Genomic DNA, 22,406 nt, shown 5'->3' with positions numbered 1-22,406 from the left:
TGATGAGCTTTAAGCCAACTTTTTCACTCTCCTCTTTCACTTTCATCAAAAGGCTTTTTAGCTCCTCTTCACTTTCTGCCATAAGGGTGGTGTCATCTGCATATCTGAGGTTATTGATATTTCTCCCGGCAATCTTGATTCCAGCTTGTGTTTATTCCAGTCCAGCGTTTCTCATGATGTACTCTGCATAGAAGTTAAATAAGCAGGGTGACAATATACATCCTTGACTTACTCCTTTTCCTATGTGGAACCAGTCTGTTGTTCCACGTCCAGTTCTAACTGTTGCTTCCTGATCTACATACAGATTTCTCCAGAGGCAGGTCAGGTGGTCTGGTATTCCCATCTCTTTCAGAATTTTCTACAGTTTATTGTGATCCACACAGTCAAAGGCTTTGGCATAGTCAATAAAGCAGAAATAGATGTTTTTATGGAACTCTCTTGCTTTTTCCATGGTCCAGCAGATGTTGGCAATTTGATCTCTGGTTCCTTTGCCTTTTCTAAAACCAGCTTGAAATCAGGGAGTTCATGGTTCACGAATTGCTGAAGTCTGGCTTGGAGAATTTTGAGCATTACTTTACTAGCATGTGAGATGAGTGCAATTGTGTGGTAGTTTGAGCATTCTTTGGCATTGCTTTTCTTTGGAATTGGAATGAAAACTGACCTTTTCCAGTCCTGTGGCCACTGCTGAGTTTCCCAATTTTGCTGGCATATTGAGTGCAGCACTTTCACAGCATCATCTTTCAGGATTTGAAACAGCTCAACTGGAATGCCATCACCTCCACTAGCTTTGTTCCTGGTGATGCTTTCCAAGGCCCACTTGACTTCACATTCCAAGATGTCTGGCTCTAGATTAGTGATCGCATCATCATGATTATCTGGGTCGTGAAGAACTTTTTTGTACAGTTCTTCAGTGTATTCTTGCCACCTCTCCTTAATATCTTCTGTTTCTGTTAGGTCCAGACCATTTCTGTCCTTTATCGAGCCCATGTTTGCATGAAATGTTCCCTTGGTATCTCTAATTTTCTTGAAGAGATCTCTAATCTTTCCCATTCTGTTGTTTTCCTCTATTTCTTTGCATTGATCGCTGTAGAAGGCTTTCTTATCTCTTCTTGCAATTCTTTTGAACTCTGCATTCAGATGCATATATCTTTCTTTTTCTCCTTTGCTTTTCACCTCTCTTCTTTTCACAGCTATTTGTAAGGCCTCCCCAGACAACCATTTTGTCTTTTTGCATTTCTTTTCCATGGGGATGGTCTTGATCCCTGTCTCCTGTACAACGTCACTGACCTCATTCCGTAGTTCATCAGGCACTCTCTCTATCAGATCTATACCCTTAAATCTATTTCTCACTTTCACTGTACAATCAGAAGGGATTTGATTTAGGTCATATCTGAATGGTCTAGCGGTTTTCCCTACTTTCTTCAATTTGAGTCTGAATTTGGCAATAAGGAGTTCATGATCTGAGCCACAGTCAGTTCCCAGTCTGGTTTTTGTTGAGTGTATAGAGCTTCTCCATCTTTGGCTGCAAAGAATATAATCAATCTGATTTCGGTGTTGACCATCTGGTGATGTCCATGTGTAGAGTCTTCTCTTGTGTTGTTGGAAGAGGCTGTTTGCTATTACCAGTGCATTTTCTGGACAAAACTCTATTAGTCTTTTCCCTGCTTTATTCAGCGTTCCAAGGCCAAATTTGCCTGTTACTCCAGGTGTTTCCTGACTTCCTACTTTTGCATTCCAGTCCCCTATAAAGAAAAGGACATCTTTTTTGGGTGTTAGTTCTAAAAGATCTTGCAGGTCTTCATAAAACCGTTCAACTTCAGTTTCTTCAGCATTACTGGTTGGGGCATAGACTTGGACTACTGTGATATTGAATGGTTTGCCTTGGAGATGAACAGAGATCATTCTGTCGTTTTTGAGATTGCATCCAAGTACTGCATTTTGGACTCTTCTCTTGACCATGATGGCTACTCCATTTCTTCTGAGGGATTCCTGCCCACAGTAGTAGATGTAAAGGTCATCTGAGTTAAATTCACCCATTCCAGTCCATTTTAGTTCGCTGATTCCTAGAATGTTGACATTCACTCTTGCCATCTCTTGTTTGACTGCTTCCAATTTGCCTTGATTCATGGACCTGACATTCCAGGTTCCTATGCAAAATTGCTCTTTACAGCACTGGATCTTGCTTCTATCAACAGACACATCCACAACTGGATATTGTTTTTGCTTTGGCTCCATCCCTTCATTCTTTCTGGAGATATTTCTCCACCGATCTCCAGTAGCATATTGGGCACCTAATGACTTGGGGAGTTCCTCTTTTGGTATCCTATCATTTTGCCTTTTCCTACTGTTCATGGTGTTCTCAAGGCAAGAATACTGAAGTGGCTTGCCATTCCCTTCTCCAGTGGACCACATTCTGCCAGGCCTCTCCACCATAACCTGCCCATCTTGGGTTGCCCCACAGGCATGGCTTGGTTTATTGATTTAGACAAGGCTGTGGTCCTAGTATGATAGATTGACTAGTTTTCTGTGAGTATGATTTCAGTGTGTCTGCCCTCTGATGCCCTCTTGCAACACTTACCATCTTACTTGGGTTTCTCTTACCTTGATGTGCTGTATCTCTTCACGGCTGCTCCAGCAAAGCACAGCCACTGTTCCTTATCTTGGATGAGGGTATCTCCTTACTGCCACCGTTCCTGTCCTTCAGTGTGGGATAGCTCCTCTAGGCCCTCCTGTGTCTGCACAGCCACCACTCCTTGGGTTGCTCCTCCCGGCCGCTGGCCCTGGCCTCGGGTGTGGGTGGCTCCTCCCAGCTGCCACCCCTGGCCTCGCATGCGAGGTGGCTTCTCCTGGCCGCTCCTGACCTCAGACACAGGGTGTCTCCTCCCGGCCGCCCCTGACCTCAGACACAGGGTGTCTCCTCCTGGCCGCCACTGACCTCGGACGTGGGGTAGCTCCTCTCGGCCGCCGCCCCTGACCTCGGATGCAGGGTAGCTCCTCTCGGTCGTTCCTGCGCCGTTGAAGCCTGGCACTCTAAGCCGCTGCCCCGACCTCAGACGTGGGGTAGCTCCTGTCAGCCGTGCTTAGTGAGCCTGCTCGCAGCCGCCTGCACTTAGTGCACCAGCTCGCAGCCTCCTGCACTTAGTGACCTGCCTCTAAAAACTAAAAAGAATAATTAGCTAGAAGAAAGAAATATTCAGATCAGAATATATATTCAGTTTACACAGGACACTTCTAAAGCACAGAATTTGAAAGTTTTAAAGTAAATTTAGAAACAAAACATTAATCTAGAAGGAAGTGAATCAAGACGGCAGAGTAAAAGGATGTTGAATGCACCACTTCCTATGAACACATCAAAAATACATCTACACGTGGAACAATGTTCACTGAAAACTAACTGTTCACTGGCAGAGAGACTCTTGGAGAACCAAGGCTGTAAGAAAGTTCAGTTTGGATCAGTCACTCAGTGGTATCCAACTCTTTGAGACTCCAAGAACTGTACCAAGCCAGGCTTCCCTGTCCATCACTGACTCCTGGAGCTTGCTCAAACTCATGTTGATCAAGTTGGTGACACTGTCCAGTCATCTCATCCTGTCCTCCCTTTCTCCTCCTGCCTTCAACCTTGCCCAGCATCAGGGTCATTTCCAATGAGTCAGTTCTTTGCATCAGGTGGCCATAGTATGGAAGCTTCAGCTTCAGTATCAGTCTTCCCAGGGAATATTCAGGACTGATTTCCTTTAGGATTCACTGGTTTGATCTTGCCGTCCAAGGGACTCTCAAGAGTCTTCTCCATTACCACAGTTCCAAAGCATCAATTCTTTGGTTCTTAGCATTTGTTAAGGTCCAACTTTCACATCCATACATGACTACTGGAAAAATCATAGCTTTGACTAGACAGACTTTTGTCAGTAAAATGTTTCTGCTTTTTAATATGGTGTGTAGGTTTGTTACAGCTTTTCCTCCAAGGAGCAAGCATCTCTTAATTTCATGCCTGCAGTCACCATCTTCAGTGATTTTGGAACCCAGGAAAATAAAGTCTATCATAGTTTGCTTTGTTTCCCCATCATTTTGCATGAAGTGATGGGACCGGCTGCCATGATCTTAGTTTTCTCAATGTTGAATTTTCTTTTGTTATTGTTGTTGAATTTTAAGCCAGCTTTTTCACTCTCCACTTTCACTTTGGTCAAGAGGTTCTGTGAAACAGAATACCTAAACAAAGAAGGCAGACAATAACAGTTGTCAGTAAGTATGTGAAGAAGTTTGAAGCAGCATATCCTTCTGGTAGTAATGTAAAATGATGCAGCTGCTTTGGAAAACAGATATTATATGTATACATATATACATATGTGTGTGTGTGTGCAAAACCTTATATTACCTTATAACACATATATGCATATACACACACACACACATTACCTTATAACTCAACAATTCCACTCCTAGATATATACCCAACAAAATTGAAAACACATGATGACACAAAACATATAAATGGATGCCCATAACACCATTATTCAAAATACCCACCCCCACAATGGAAACAAACCAAATGGCCATCAGTTGCTGAAAGGGTAACCATACAATATACATATATATATATACATACAATAGGATATTTTTCAGCCTTCAAAATAAATAAAATTCTGATACATGTTACAAATCATGCTAAGTTAAAGAAGCTAGACACAGAAGGTTAATGAATAATTCTATTCATATGAAATATCCAGATTGGGTTAAGCAAATTTATACATGCAGAATCTGTTTATAGTGGTTTCAAGGGGCAGAGGAATTTGGAATGACTGCTAATGTGTATGAGATTTTTTGTGGGGAGGGATGCATTTATTTTAAAATTGAAGAAAAATTTTATTCTATTGTGGGATGGTTACATAATTTTGTGAATATAGTACTGAAATCACTTTATTGCACACTTTGAAAGGAAATTTTAGAATGCATAGATTATGTTTCAATCAAGAAAAAACGAGAATTGCAAGCATGAAGTAAGCTTTTGAATCTGAAATATGTTTAATTTTCTTACTAACAAAACATGAAGCTCATTTTGTTTCACTTATGAAATCTGCAAAACATTGAAGAACAAATGAATGCAATGTTTTTCAAATTCTGGCAAGGTGTAGGAACAGAAAGAACAATCTCCAATTCCTTTTATAAAGCTAGAATTACATAGATAAAAACACATGAAAATGACAGTATTAATAAACTATTGTCCAATCTCACTTATGAAAACAGAAAATATTATGCAAAAATCACACACAGGAATTCTCTAGTGGTCCAGAGATTAGGACTCAGAAATTTCACTGCCATAACCTGGCTTCAATCCCTGGTCAGGGAACTAAGATCCTCCAAGCTACATTGTGTGGACAAAAAGAAAAATATTTGTATACATATACTTATACATATACATATACATATATATATATATATATATATATATGAATTCTATAGTGCATAAAAAAGAATATATCATTATAGCTTAACCCAAGAATTCAAGCTTTAATATATTCAAAAACAATATAATTCACGAGTATCAAGAGTAAAATAATATTTGAAAACTAAAAATCATTTAGGAGATCAGGGAATTCCAGTGTGGTATGTAGTGCTTTATAAAACAATCTATACCCACACACACGGAATTCATTGGCCATCCAGTTGTTAGGAATCCATGTTTCCACTGCTAGAGGCCTGGGTTCAATTCCTGATCAGGGAAATAAGACCTTGCAAGTTGTGTGACACAGACAAAACACACACACACATGCACACACACATACACACACACACCTTACAATCAAATAATTTTGGCAAGAATATAATATAGACAAAAGGTCAGTCTCTTTAACAAGTGATGTTGGGAAAGTTGGACAGCTGCATATAAACTAATGAAATTAGAACACACCCTCACACCATACACAAAAATAAACTCAAAATGGCTTAAAGATTTAAATATAAGACATGACACCACAAAACACCTAGAATAAAGAACAAGTAAAACATTCTCTGACATAAATGATGACATTGTTTTTTAGATCAGTGTCCTGAGGCAAAAAGAGAGAGAGAGAAATAGAGAAAATAAGCAAGTGGGACCTCATCAAAGGAAGCCATAAACACTACAAAAAGACAAACTACAGACTGGGAGAAAATATTTGCAAATGATGCAACTGACAAAGGTTTAATTTCCAAAATATATAAACAAACTCATACGACTCAGCAACAACAGCAGCAATCAAATAATGCACAGAAGACCTATACAGACATTTCTCCAAAGAAGACATACAGATGGTCAACAAGGAAACGGAATGATGCTTAACATCACTAATTATTCAGTTCAGTTGAGTTGAGTTCAGTCGCTCAGTCGTGTCCAACTCTGTGACCCCATGAATCGCAGCTCGCCAGGCCTCCCTGTTCATCACCATCTCCTGGAGTTCACTGAGACTCACGTCCATCAAGTCCGTGATGCCATCCAGCCATCTCATCCTCTGTCGTCCTCTTCTCCGGCCCCCAATCCCTCCCAACATCACAGTCTTTTCCAGTGAGTCAACTCTTCGCATGAGATGGCCAAAGTACTGGAGTTTCAGCTTTAGCATCATTCCTTCCAAAGAAATGCCAGGGCTGATCGCACTAGTTATTAGAGAAATGCAAATCAAAACTGCAGTGAGGTACCAGAATGGTCCGTCAGAATGGCCATCATTAAAAAGTAAAATACTGGCCATCATTAAAAAGTAAAATACTGGAGAGGGTTTGGAGAAAAGAAAACCCTGCTATGCTATTGGTGGAGATGCAAGTTGGTGCAGCTGCAATGGAAAACAGTATGGAGGTTCCTCAGGAAACTAAAAATAGACTTAACACATGATCCAGCAACCCCACTCTGGGCATATATCTGGACAAAAATATAATTTAAAAAGGTACATGCACCACTGTGTTAATGAGGTTAATAACAATACCCAAGACATGGAAAAATCCTAAATATTCATCAACAGATGAATGGATAAAAAACATGTGAGATATATACATATATGTGTGTGTATATAAATATATACAATGAAATATTATATATATGTATGTATATACATTATATATATGTATATGTGTATATGTGTGTGTGTGTGTGTGTGTGTGTATATATATATATATATATATATATATATGTAGTTTGCAGAGCAGCAATGAAGACCCATAGAGAACAGACTTATGAACAAGGGTTGGGGAGAAGAGGGTGAAGGTGAGATAAATGAAGAGGGTAGCATGGATGCATACACACCAACATATGTAAATAGGTAGCCAATGAGAATATGATTTATGACTGAGGGAAATCATACTGGGGCTCTGTAATAACCTAGAGGGGTGGGGATGGGTGGGAAGTGGGCGGGAGATTCAAGAGGGAGGGGACATATGTACACCTAGAGTTAATTCAAGTTGATGTATGACAGAAATAAAATCAATATTGTAAATCAATCATCAATTAAATATAAATCAATAAATATTTTAAAAATATGATACATATATACAATGGAATATTATTCAGCCATAAAAAAGAATGAAATAATGCTGTTTGCAGCAATATGGATGGACTTAGAGATCATTATCAGAGAAGGCAATGGCACCCCACTCCAGTACTCTTTCCTGGAAAATCCCATGGATGGAGAAGCCTGGTAGGCTGCAGTCCACGGGGTCGCTAAAAGTCGGACATGACTGAGGGACTTCACTTTCACTTTTTACTTTCATGCATTGGAGAAGGAAAATGACAACCCACTCCAGTGTTCTTGCCTGGAGAATCCCATGGACGGTGGAACCTAGTGGGCTGCCATCTATGGGGTCGTACACAGTTGGACACAACTGAAGCGACTTAGCAGCAGCAGCAGAGATCATTATACTAAGTGAAGTAAAAGACAAATACTATATGATATCACTCATATGTGGAATCTAAAATATGACACAAATAAACATATCTATTATGCAATATGAAAACAGACTCATAGACATAGGGAACAGACCTGTGGTTACCGTGGGGGAGAGGGTATGGAGGACAGATGGTCTGAGAGTTTAAGACTAGCAAATGAAAATTGCTATATATAGAATGGATAAATAGCAAAATCCTACTGTATAGCACAGGGAGCTATATTCAATATTCTGTGATAATACATAATGGAACAGAATATTTTAAAAAGTATACATATATGTATACTAGAATCACTTTGCTTTGCAGAAGGAAATTAACACAGCATTGTAAATTAACTATACATCAATAAACAGAAAATATTAAAAAAAAAACAATGTTGCCTACAAAAGCATGAAATAACCTCATTGAAGCAAGTGCGGGGTGGGGGGGAAGGTTCTAAACTAACTTTGGGAATGAGTGGATTCTGTACGACTAAAGACAAAAGAACTGAATATTAGCACCATACTCATGTAGATAAAGTTGTTTCCCACTAAAGAATGGGTTATCAATTCTGATATTGATATAGCTGTATACTAGAATTGAACAAGTACATAACTGCAATGCAAATGCCAGGAGCCAGGTTTCTCACTATTGGAGTGAAAGGTTACAAATAAGCAAAAGAAAGGAAAAGGCTAGAATTCTCTATGTGGTAATGAGTTAGATTTTGGAGCATAAGTTATGAACTCATAAGTTTAATATAGGTATGCATGGTTACATACAAAAGTATATATATATGTATATGTATATATATATATATATATATATATTAGTGTGTACACATAAATTTCCTTGCTCTGTCAGGTGAGACAGCCAGGAAGTAGTAGTACTATCATGGTAACACCTAGTGCCACATCTTGGTTTCTAATACAATTCTCCAAGAACATTTGTATGAATATTTGATTAGTGTCCTTTGTGGAATATACATTCTATGAAAGCAAGAACTGTGTTTTACATATCATTATATCATTAACAACTAGTGAAGGTTCTGACCCTTAATAAGTATTTGAAAATATTTATTGAATGCATGGATGAATGAAATGTTTATAGAAATTTTAACTATCCTAAAGCATGACCAAAGTATGTTTCTTAAGAGCAGAAATAATGCATTTATCTGTATGTATAAACCCTTTGGTTTGAATTTTATTTGGTATATATGACTACTTGGGAAATACTTGATGTTTTTAGAAAAATTAGTCCATTGCCTGTCTCATAAGAATTCTGAATTCTGATAAGTCATTAAATAGAAAATAAAGATTAAGAAGAATTGAGAAGAGAGAGTATTAGCAAAGAAGGAAGTATCAGTTAATTCACAGAGCATACAACAGTAATGTAGAAGACAGAGATATTACTTAAAGGACTCAGATGTCTATAGAGGAGAATATAGAATATGCTCTATACAAATGGAAATTATGATATTTTCATAAAATCTACAAAAACATATCCTGATAAGTGTCAACTGGAAAAAAATGCACAGCCTATAAGTTGAGAAGTATATTTTATCTGATGAAATTTCTGAGGACTTAAGCCCAGAAGGCAGCCTCTCAGTTCTGAGGAACTGTTCCAAAGAGCTAGAAGAGGAACCAGGATACATAAGAGTTTTACAACAAAAATCAGGTAGTTGGACCATGAAAGATTACTGTTAATTAAAGGAAGCTGGACATCTCAAGCTAATGAATTTAACACTTTTCTAAATATAGGAAGATGCAAGAGTCCTGGGTCATTGAAATCATTCCTTTGATAGCCACCTCAGCTATCTGGGACTAGTATTCTGTGTTTTCTCATCTTGAATCCCTAAGAGTGCCCCATGGGGTGAGCTGTGGTGACTGAGGGCTTTGTGGCCACAATATAATTTGTTTACTGACACGGCAGGTGACATTCTGTATCCACATAAGGATCGCAGATGTTTTCAGTAATGTAATGTTTAAAAGAGATCAATTGATAGTTATTTTTGATTCCAAAGAAGCACCCTTAAAAACTGCTGCATACCCTCTCAAGGCCCAATCACACACTTACCATTTATGTGCACACCAGCCAGATTTCTAACAACTAGGAACTGTGACTCACTGCTGAAGGTTTCCTCTGGCTTCTCCAAATCACTTTGTGAAAGTGTAGAGTAAGAAATAAATTCTAAATAGTTATCAGTAAAAGCCCTCACGTGTAGTTCTCAACCAATGACTGGATTATGAATAAAACTCTACCTTCCTCTCCCTTTGGATAGAGTAATCCTGAAATTCTACACTGACTCTCAGAGTTCTAATTGTGATCATTGATCATGTTGAATGAAAGTTTTAAAAAGCACAACCTAAAAGCTGAGAGTTGTATTTTATTCAGGGGACAAAAGTAAGGGGTAAGCTTGGGACATAGTGCTCCAAAGAGGCAAGGGAAGAAGACAGGATACTCAGGAATTTTTGCCACAGAGACCAGGTAGTCCAGAATATCAAAAGATTGCTGTTAATTAAAGAAAATTAGATATCTCAAGTTAACAAATTTAGTGTTTTTCTATGTATGGGAATATGCAATAGTCTGCGCTCATTGAAATCATTCCTTTAATATCACTTCAGCTATCTGGTGGCAGTAACCCATCTTTTCTCATCCTGAATCCCCTCAGGGAGAACCAGTGGGTTGGCTGCAGCAGCTGACTGCTAGATGAGGGAGGGGGAGATCCTCCATCCTGAGTTCCCTCAGGGCTCACCGTAAGGATGGCTGTAATGCAATGGTTTAATGGGTGCAACATTCTGTGTTTATTGAGACAAGCAATATTTTTTTCATCTACAATAACTTGCTTGAAAATGCATCATCTTAATGACTTCTTTTCCCTCATTTTATTTTCTCTGTCTCATTTGTTTGCTTCCTTACCAGAATTTCTGGAGATCAACACCAAAATAAACTACTTGCCCTTGAATCCTTGTCTCAGGTCTTCTTTTGGAAGAACTGAAACTAAGACATTCTACTTGAAGCAATGATAACAATCCTATGTTTGAATAGAGTTTTGTTAACTGGGTGGGATTTCACCAAGTGAACCAGATTTGGCAAAGTTATTCCATGCAGAGGGAACAGCATGACAAAAAAAGCACAAATGTAAAATAGTGTATGTCTGATAAACATTTTTAAAGCTAAATAAATATGGAGTTCTGTTAGATAATAGCAGGAATTAAATGGTGAAGTATTCTGATGCTGAAAGTGAAAGTCGATCAGTCATGTCCGACTGTTTGCTACTCCATGGAATTCCCCAGGGCAGAATACGGGAGAGGGTAGACTTTCCCTTCTCCAGGGGATCTTCCCAGCCGTGGTCTTCTGCATTGCAGGTGAAATTTTTTACCAGCTATCTATATTAAAATAACTGATTAAATTACACATGAAACCAGTTATAACTGCCTGTGATATATAAGCCATCAGACACCAGTGTTAGCAATATTTTAGCAAGTTTTTTCTTAATGACCTTGAAGGATATTGACATTCCTGTTTCATCATAACAAAAGTAGCGTCTTTCAAGTTAATGCTCCCCAAAACCCTCCAGTTGGTGATATTTCAGTCTACCTCAGGAGCTGTTAATTCAATAATAAACTAATTATTTGCACACACATTTTTTAAAGAAAAGGTTTAAAAGTATACCATGGTCAGAAAGAAGGCAGGGGGACTGTAACTACATTTGTTGTCCAGCGTTCTTTGCAGGGAAGCTTGACAACAGCTATCTCATGGGCAACAGAGAAGTCATTGCCTGCAGAGTTGACAGACTGGAAGGCAGTCCTTCTGTTGTTTACCCTAGTACAGGAGCTTATATAATAAACCATATGTCTAAGGCTTTCAGAATGCAAGATTTTTTATAGCAGAGTTGGACTATTTCCTTGGGGCCCCAATTTCTGAATTCAAAACCAAAGAAATTATATATTAACCCTAAAGTTTAACAGACACTTGGCTTTTAAAATCTTTATGTCATGGAAATCACTGACTAATTTTGTTCCCTCTAAAACAAAATCAAAATAGTAGATATAATGCAAATGGATAAAAAGTAATCCATACTTTTTTTTAAAATAATGGTTTTGTTTTTGTTGTTGTTGCTGTGAGGATTAGAGAGTTTAGAGTTTCATTTACTAAGCCACTAGAAATACTAATGAGTTAATTATCTCTTCAAGGAATGGAATTGTTCAATAAGGTGACCATCATTCAACAATGTAAAGTAGTGATTTTAAAATCTCTTCCACAGCTTTAAAAAGACTAATACATGACAAGCCTCTGTCAATATTAACCTGTAAACAGATGTTTCTCTGAACAGTGCAACCCCATATTTTTCTTTTACTCTCCTTTGAGTTTGATCATAAACAAATATATATTTATTAATAGTAGAAAAATGTGCAACAATTACTACCTGCAATTGGCATTAAGTGCATATTTAGGGGGAGAATATAAACAGTAATTGAAGCAAGATACTGGTGGTGTGAGCTTTGTTAGTATTTATCCATGGAACCAAAACTAAAAAGACATTCAAATGAAGGCAGGTCAATCCAACTAGAAATTAAAGCTATTATGACTATATAAATGTAATGAATAAGTTATTTTTGAAAGCTTAAGACTCTATGCAAACAATATTTAAGATAGAACATTCAAATTCAGATAAAAGAAAAGAAATAGGGAGATAATAACGGTAAAAAGGAGAAAATAGAATGAAAAGATGGGAAAAGAAAAGCTGAAAACAACTAACAAATTTCCTTTCCTAGAATTTTCTGCCTTATTTGCATCACACTTATCTTCTACTCAAGCAGAAAGATGACCCAACCTGGCCTTCAATTTAATCGTACAGTCAGCCCTCTGTATCTAGGGTTTCTGCATACAAGGATTTAGCCTACCACTGATTACAAATATATTTTATTTTTCAATCCAGAAAGTTCCAGAAAACAAACTTTGAATTTGCTGCAGGCCAGCAGCTATTTATACAGTGTTTACATTTTATTGTATATTATAAGTAATCTGGAGATGTTTAAAAGTATATAGAGGGTATGTTTCAGTTCAGCTCAATCGCTCAGTCGTGTCCAACTCTTTGCGACCCCATGAATCGCAGCACGCCAGGCCTCCCTGTCCATCACCAACTCCCGGAGTTCACTCAGACTCACATCCATCGAGTCAGTGATGCCATCCAGCCATCTCATCCTCTGTCGTCCCCTTCTCCTCCTGCCCCCAATCCATCCCAGCATCAGAGTCTTTTCCAATGAGTCAACTCTTCTCATGAGGTGTCCAAAGTACTGGAGTTTCAGCTTTAGCATCATTCCTTCCAAAGAAATCCCAGGGCTGATCTCCTTCAGAATGGACTGGTTGGATCTCCTTGTTTAGGTTATATGCAAATACTACAATCTTGTTTATAAGTCACATGAGCATCCAAAGATTTTTGTATTCAAGGGCAGTGGGGGGTGGGGGTGGGTGGGGATGTCCTGAAACTAAATCCTTATTGAGGAAAGAAATAGCTAGGCATTTACAAATGGCCTCCTGTTCATACCTCCTGGGATGAGAAGAAGATGCACTCCAGGCTGGACATTCATCACCAGCTCCCTGTTTACATTTCTTGAAGCAAGAGGAAAATGGTCTCCAAGACTACATATTTATGGCTAAACTCCTATCTATATTTTGATATCTACACCTCCATATCAATACCATGTACAGGAAAAGGGTAAATAACTGGACTTTGGGCTAAATTTTTACGACAGGGACAGAGTGGGATTAAAACCTGTTAAAAGATTAGGAGATCACTCACTCCAAATCCTTGGGAGTATGTGACTATACATGTGATTGCACATGCACAAAAGCCTTCATGGGGCCAAAAAGGCAGGAAATGTCAGGACCATAATACTTTGCCACTCCCTCCCATAAACGTTTCCTGTGGGATCCATCTTAACTGAGCAGTGTTTGTACACCCAGGGGAGGGTCCAGAGGCAAAATAGCCAAGGAGTCAAAGCAATATGATTGGCCAAAAAGAAGAGAAAGACACAGAAGACTGTCCCCATTATAAAAGATTTAAACTTCCCAAAGCCATAACTCTTTCTATGAGTATGCCCACGTGTTTTTCCACATGTAATTTTTCTTTTCCAATAAACTTTTTATTTTTCTCTTTACCTTCTACCTCCTCACCTGAATTCTTTCCTGGCAAGACAGACAAGAGCTTGGGACTCTGGGCCTAACAGGTGGCCCCTGTAGTCCAGTGGCTAGGACTCCCAGTCCAGGAACCAAAATCATGCTTCCAGTTGCTGCTTATGGTGCCACTTACTGTTGCCTCTGTCCAAAATCACTAGGGATACAAAGTGATGACTGTACCTGAAATGTGAACCCAGAGTGTGGATAGGAGCTCTTAACAGGGACTATGACTTTGAGTCTGGCATTATTTGAGACACAGAATCAATTATTTTTTAACCTTATTTATTTTACCCTTGACTTTCTGTGAAATAAATAATAATTAAGTCAAGTCATAGATGACTAATTGATTTTTCACTAAACAAGACTAAAGGGAGGTGGTCATTAATGTTTTCCATGTAGCAGGAGAGAGATTAAAGTATTTTTTAAAGTTATATGTGGAAAGAAGAAAAGATTCTCTTTTTCCAGAAATGGCACATTATAATCTTGCCTTTCAAAATTAATGAAATATTTTCTTTCCTGACTACTAAGATTTTTAATTTAATGAAGTGATCATTGTCTTATCTTTTTAAATAGACATTTTAAAAGGAAGGCATTGTGTAACATAAATATACTCAAAAAGAAAGTATTTAAATGAAAAAAGTTGTTTAGTCTTCCACAGCACTCAGATAGCTTTGCTAAATTGAAGTAAAACAACAGTGGTTTTAAAAATTATACTTATGTGATATTGCTTAATTCGTTGCAAATGCACTTTGAAAGAGAGGTATTCTATTTAAGGTTTTTAAAGTATTCAGGTTGTGATCAAATTAAATACAAATACAAATTAACCTAAATCCCCAGTAAATAAATGCTGAGGTTATTATATGAAATCCACTATCATATACGTGGGGTAATGTCTCCATAAAGTTATTTATCATCTCTCAGCAATAACAACTCGTTCCACATAATTGCTAAGTAACATTCACATAGCTATTTGTTACTGGTCAACACACTGACATAGACATTCATTTAAATCATCCTACTAACAGAAATATCATTCAGAGAGTCAAATGTTATTGGGTTTCACATTTTTTTGTTTACTTTCTATAATTCATCATATTGTAATTCTTTACAGTATAACAATTTGACATATTATTTGCATGCATATTTATAAGATTAAATTATGGAATAAGGAGGGTTAAGTGTTTGATATTGATAGCTATGTTTTTCTATCTTAAAAACCTTATTTTTCTTTTTACATGAAACTTGGAGAGAATAATCACATGTGTTTCAAGAGCTGCTAAGCTGGCTCATTAGTGGAAATATTATTCCAAAATGGAGCTTTGAAAAATTAGCCTAATTTCACATAAAGAGATATTTCACAGAAAATGACATATTCCATGATTGGCATCAATATTTATCTTCTCATATTACAGAAGAGGAATTTCATTCCTTCATTTAACCAAAACATATGGAATGCCTACTATGTGCCAGGCACTGGACTAAACACTAGGAATACAGTAATGAGGAATTTATGGTCCTTGCCTTTGCTTTATTTTTTTTTTCCAGGTTTAATTTTTTTTTTAATTTTTTTTTTTGCTTTATTTTACTTTACAGTACTGTATTGGTTTTGCCATACATTGACATGAATCCACCACGAGTGTACATGAGTTCCCAAACATGAACCCCCCTCTCACCTCCCACCTCATATCATCTCTCTGGATCATCCCCGTGCACCAGCCCCAAGCATCCTGTATCCTGCATCAAACATAGACTGGCGATTCGTTCCTTACATGATAGGGTGCATGTTTCAATGCCATTCTCCCAAATCATCCCACCCTCTCTCTCTCCCTCAGAGTCCAAAAGTCCGCTCTACACATCTGTGTCTCTTCTGCTGTCTCGCATACAGGGTCATCATTACCATCTTTCTAAATTCCATATATATGTGTTAGTATACTGTATTGGTGTTTTTCTTTCTGGCTTACTTCACTCTGTATAATCAGCTCCAGTTTCATCCATCTCATTAGAACGGATTCAAATGTATTCTTTTTCATGGCTGAGTAATACTCCATTGTGTATATGTACCACAGCTTTCTTATCCATTCATCTGCTGATGGACATCTAGGTTGTTTCCATGTCCTGGCTATTATAAACAGTGCTGCGATGAGCATTGGGGTACACGTGTCTCTTTCAATTCTGGTTTCCTCGATGTGTATGCCCAACAGTGGGATTGCTGGGTCATAAGGCAGTTCAATTTGCAGTTTTTTAAGGAATCTCCACACTGTTCTTCATAGTGGCTGTACTACTGTAAGCATTCCCACCAACAGTGTAAGAGGGTTCCCTTTTCTTCACACCCTCTCCAGCATTTATTACTTGCAGACTTTTGGATCGCAGCCATTCTGACTGGTATGAAGTGGTACCTCATTGTGGTATTGATTTGCATTTTTCTAATAATGAGTGATGTTGAGCATCGTTACATGTGTTTGTTAGCCATCTGTATGTCTTCTTTGGAGAAATATCTATTTAGTTCTTTGGCCCATTTTTTGATTGGGTCGTTTATTTTTCTGGAATTGAGCTGCATAAGTTGCTTGTATATTTTTAAGATTAGTTGTTTGCAAGTTGCTTCATTTGCTATTATTTTCTCCCATTCAGAAGGCTGTCTTTTCACCTTGCTTATATTTCCTTTGTTGTGCAGAAGCTTTTAATTTTAATTAGATCCCATTTGTTTATTTTTGCTTTTATTTCCAGAATTCTGGGAGGTGGATCATAGAGAATCCTGCTGTGATTTATGTCGGAGAGTGTTTTGCCTATGTTCTCCTCTAGGAGATTTATAGTTTCTGGTCTTACGTTTAGATCTTTAATCCATTTTGAGTTTATTTTTGTGTGTGGTGTTAAAAAGTGATCTTGTTTCATTCTTTTACAAGTGGTTGATTAGTTTTCCCAGCACCACTTGTTAAAAAGATTGTCTTTACTCCATTGTATATTCTTGCCTCCTTTGTCGAAGATAAGGTGTCCATATGTGTGTGGATTTATCTCTAGGCTTTCTATTTTGTTCCATTGATCTATATTTCTGTCTTTGTGCCAGTACCATACTGTCTTGATGACTGTGGCTTTGAAGCAGAGCCTGAAGTCTATAAGAAGAAAGAACACAATACTTGTTATATTTGTGTACTAAATAAGATCACAAACTAAGAGCTATAAGACAATAGCTCTTATCTATTTATTTTTAAAAATTAATTGTACTTTTCTTCTTGAAATAACCTTTGAAACATAAAGGTGATCATCTTCTATATAGAATTGATGCAGTATCATCCTTGCAGGGTTGTTGGTATTCCTGTTTCTGATTGACATTTATGTTTTCTTTAAATAGCATGAAATATAATTTGTCAGACGTCTTTAGCCTTGGTTAGGAATGTATAACCACTGAAAAGATTTCAGATAGGAGGCTGGTAATTAGGCATGGCTTGAAAAGCCAATCAGTTTACCTTTGCTCCTAGGGAGAACGTGATGATTGCCATTGCAGTGAAGGAATCTCAGATGTGAATCTGAAGACCTTGCCTAGCCTTCATTATAATCAAACAACAGGAATAATTACTAGATACAGCTTCCGGATTCAATTCATGAAATCTTTTGAACAGAAAACCTATTCTTAAGTAAATAGAGAGGATAGTAACTTAGTGACAGAGGTTAACAGCCTAGAATTATTACATGATCAACACAATTCTAGAATTTTCCTTAATACTAGATAGTGGGTTTTGTTTCTTTTTTGTTATTGTCTCTTTTCATCTCCTACTTTTTTGTCTTTCACAGCATCCTGCAATAAAGGGAATTGCATTGCACCCATTATAGTTACCATAATTGCATGTTTTGTCACAAACTTGCATATGTTTTTTTTTCATTGGAAGACATGCCATGATTAAGCCTTTGGGGAACAATACATTAAAAACTTACTAAGCTCTAAATCAGATGACATTGACTGGTGTTTCTTGATACATTGTTGTTGCTGCTGTTGTTCAGTTGCTGAATTGTGTCCAACCCTTTGCAACCCCACGGATTGCAGCAAGCCAGGCTTCTCTGCCCTTCACTATCTCCTGGAGTTTGCTCAAGCTAATGTCCATGAGTTTGTGATGCTATCTAACCATCTCATGCTATGCCACTCCTTTATTCTTTTGCCTTCAATCTTTCTTAGCATCAGGGTCTTTCCAATGATTTCCTTCTTCACATCTGGTGCCCAAAATATTGGAGCTTCAGCTTCACTAATAGTCTTTCCAATGAATATTCAGGGTTGATTTCCTTTAAGATGACTGATTTGATCTCCTTGCTGTCCAAGGAGCTCTCAGGAATCTTCACAGCAACACAATTTGAAAGCATCAATTCTTTGGCACTCAACTTGTTTTATGGTCCAACTCTCATGTCCATACATGACTACAGGAAAAATCATAGCTTTGACTATATAGACCTGTGTCAGTAGAGTGATGTCTCTGCTTTTAAACATGCTATCTAGGTTTGTCATATCAGGTTGGTGTGAAAGTAATTGTGGTTTTGAATTGTTGAATTTTGCCGTTTGATATTGGAATACAGTCTTAAATAAATGTGGTTATGTTACACATTATTTTAATGCACATTTTTTCTTTAAGTCTTTTTGTGAATGACATTGCTTTCTGTTTATATTTATTTTAAATATAAAACAGGACAAGAGGAGATGCCCCTCTTCCTAGGTAAGCAGCAGCAGCTGCACTTTGCTGGAGCAGCCATGAAGAGATACCCCAAGCCTAAGGTAAGAGAAACCCAAGTAAGATGGTAGGTGTTGCAAGAGGGCATCAGAGGACAGACACACTGAAACCATACTCACAGAAAACTAGTCAATCTAATCACACTAGGACCACAGCCTTGTGTAACTCAATGAAACTAAGCCATGCACGTGGACAACCCAAGATGGGCGGTCATGGTGGAGAGGTCAGACTGAATGTGGTCCACTGGAGAAGGGAGTGACAAACCACTTCAGTATTCTTGCCTTGAGAACCCCATGAACAGTAGGAAAAGGCAAAATGATAGGATACCAAAAGAGGAACTCCCCAGGTCAGTAGGTGCCCAATATGCTACTGGAGATCAGTAGATAAATAACTCCAGAAAGAATGAAGGGATGGAGCCAAAGCAAAAACAATACCCAGCTGTGGATGTGACTGGTGATAGAAGCAAGCTCTGATGCTGTAAAGAGCAATATTGCATAGGAATCTGAAATGTCAGGTCCATGAATCAAGGCAAATTGGAAGTGGTCAAACAAGAGATGGCAAGAGTGAACGTCAACATCCTAGGAAGCAGCAAACTAAAATGGACTGGAATGGGTGAATTTAACTCAGATGACCATTATATCTACTACTGCAGGCAGGAATCCCTCAGAAGAAATGGAGTAGCCATCATGGTCAACAAAAGAGTCCGAAATGCAGTACTTGGATGCATTCTCAAAAATGACAGAATGATCTCTGTTCATTTCCCAGGCAATTCATTCATTATCAGAGTTATCCAAGTCTATGCCCCAACCAGTAATGCTGCAGAAGCTGAAGTTGAATGGTTTTATGAAGACATACAAGATCTTTTAGAACTAACACCCAAAAGAGATGTTCTTTTCATTATAGGGGACTGGAATGCAAAATAGGAAGTCAAGAAACACCTGGAGTAACAGGCAAATTTGGCCTTGGAATGCAGAATGAAGCAGGGCAAAGGCTAATAAGAGTTTTGCCAAGAAAATGCACTGGTCATAGCAAACAGCCTCTTCCAACAACACAAGAGAAGACTCTACACATGGACATCACCAGATGGTCAACACCAAAATCAGATTGATTATATTCTTTGCAGCCAAAGATGGACAAGTTCTATACAGTCAACAAAAACAAGACCAGGAGCTGACTGTGTCTCAGATCATGATCTCCTTATTACCAAATTCAGACTCAAATTGAAGAAAGTAGGGAAAACTCCTAGATCATTAAGGTATGATCTAAAGCAAATCCCTTATGATTATACAGTGGAAGTGAGAAAATAATTTAAAGGCCTAGATCTGATAGATAGAGTGCCGAATGAACTATGGAATGAGGTTCGTGACATTGAACAGGAGACAGGGATCAAGACTATCCCCACGGAAAAGAAATGCAAAAAAAAACAAAATGGCTGTCTGGGGAGGCCTTACAAATAGCTGTGAAAAGAAGAGAAGTGAAATGCAAAGGAGAAAAGGAAACATATAAGCATCTGAATACAGAGTTCCAGAGAACAGCAAGAAGAGATAAGAAAGCGTTCTTCAGCAATCTATGCAAAGAAATAGAGGAAAAGAAGAGAATGGGAAAGACTAGAGATCTCTTTAAGAAAATTACAGATACCAAGGGAAAATTTCATGCAAACATGGGCTCGATAAAGGACAGAAATGGTCTGGACTTAACAGAAGCAGAAGATACTAAGAAGAGGTGGTAAGAATACACAGAACTGTAGAAAAAAAGGTCTTCACGACCCAGACAATCACGATGGTGTGATCACTCATCTAGAGCCAGACATCCTGGAATGGGAAGTCAAGTGGGCCTTAGAAAGCATCACTATGAACAAAGCTAGTGGAGGTGATGGAATTCCAGTGGAGATATTTCAAATCCTGAGAGATGATGCTGTGAAAGTGCTGCACTCAATATGCCAGCAAATTTGGAAAGCTCAGCAGTGGCCACAGGACTGGAAAAGGTCACTTTTCATTCCAATCCCAAAGAAAGGCAATGCCAAAAACGTCTGAAACTACTGCACAATTGCACTCATCTCACATGCTAGTAAAGTAATGCTCAAAATTCTCCAGCCAGGCTTCAGCAATACGTGAACTGTGAACTCCCTGATGTTCAAGCTGGTTTTAGAAAAGGCAGAGGAACCAGAGATCAAATTGCCAACATCTGCTGGATCATGGAAAAAGCAAGATAGTTCCAGAAAAACATCTATTTCTGCTTTATTGACAATGCCAAAGCCTTTGACTGTATGGATCACAATAAACTGTGGAAAATTCTGAGAGAGATGGGAATATCAGACCACCTGACCTGCCTCTGGAGAAATCTGTATGCAGGTCAGGAAGCAACAGTTAGAACTGGACATGGAAAAACAGACTGGTTCCAAATAGGAAAAGGAGTATGTCAAGCTGTATATTGTCACCCTGCTTATTTAACTTCTGTGCAGAGTACCTCGTGAGAAACACTGGACTGGAAGAAACACAAGCTGGAATCAAGATTGCCAGGAGAAATATCAATAACTTCAGATATGCAGATGACACCACCCTTATGGCAGAAAGTGAAGAGGAACTAAAAAGCCTCTTGATGAAAGTGAATGTGGAGAGTGAAAAAGTTGGCTTACAGCTCAACATTCAGAAAACGAAGATCATGGCATCCGGTCCCATCACTTCATGTGGAATAGATGGGGAAACTGTGGAAACAGTGTCAGACTTTATTTTTGGGGTCTCCAAAATCACTGCAGATGGTAATTGCAGCCATGAAATTAAAAGATGCTTATTCCTTGGAAGAAAAGTCATGACCAACCTAGACAGCATATTCAAGAGCAGAGACATTACTTTGCTGACTAAGGTCCGTCTAGTCAAGGCTATGGTTTTTCCTGTGGTCATGTATGGATGTGAGAGTTGGACTGTGAAGAAGGCTGAGCGCTGAAGAATTGATGCTTTTGAACTGTGGTGTTAGAGAAGACTCTTGAGAGTCCCTTGGACTACAAGGAGGTCCAACCAGTCCATTCTGAAGGAGATCAACCCTGGGATTTCTTTGGAAGGAATGATGCTAAAGCTGAAACTCCAGTACTTTGGCCACCTCATGCAAAGAGTTGACTCATTGGAAAAGACTCTAATGCTGGGAGGGATTGGGGGCAGGAGGAGAAGAGGACAACAGAGGATGAGATGGCTGGATGGCATCACCGACTTGATGGACGTGAGTCTGAGTGAACTCCGGGAGTTGGTGATGGACAGGGATGCCTTGCGTGCTGCGATTCGTGGGGTCGCAGAGTCGGACACGACTGAGCGACTGAACTGAACTGAGGTATCTCTCATTATCACCTTTATGTTTCTTCACTTAATATATCAGGAAACTTAACTAAATATACCTTGGTGTTATCTATATTAAAAAACAAAAACAAAAAGAAAACAAAACGCTGCTGTATTTGGAAGTTGTAGCTTCTTGAATCTAAAAGAGCTAGTTGCTATTAATCAACTTGAACACTGGATGGCAGTCCTCACTAATAACGCAAATAAAGGCTCTTGATAAGCTTAGAAAGACAGATTTGAAAAAATACCCTAGGCTGTTGCCAATCTTAACAGCTAAGAAGTCCACAAAGAAGAACTTAGAACAAA

The sequence above is a fragment of the Capricornis sumatraensis genome, chromosome X, assembly GCF_032405125.1.
Source record: "Capricornis sumatraensis isolate serow.1 chromosome X, serow.2, whole genome shotgun sequence".
Taxonomy (NCBI): domain Eukaryota; kingdom Metazoa; phylum Chordata; class Mammalia; order Artiodactyla; family Bovidae; genus Capricornis; species Capricornis sumatraensis.
Note: the sequence above shows the minus strand (reverse complement) of the source record.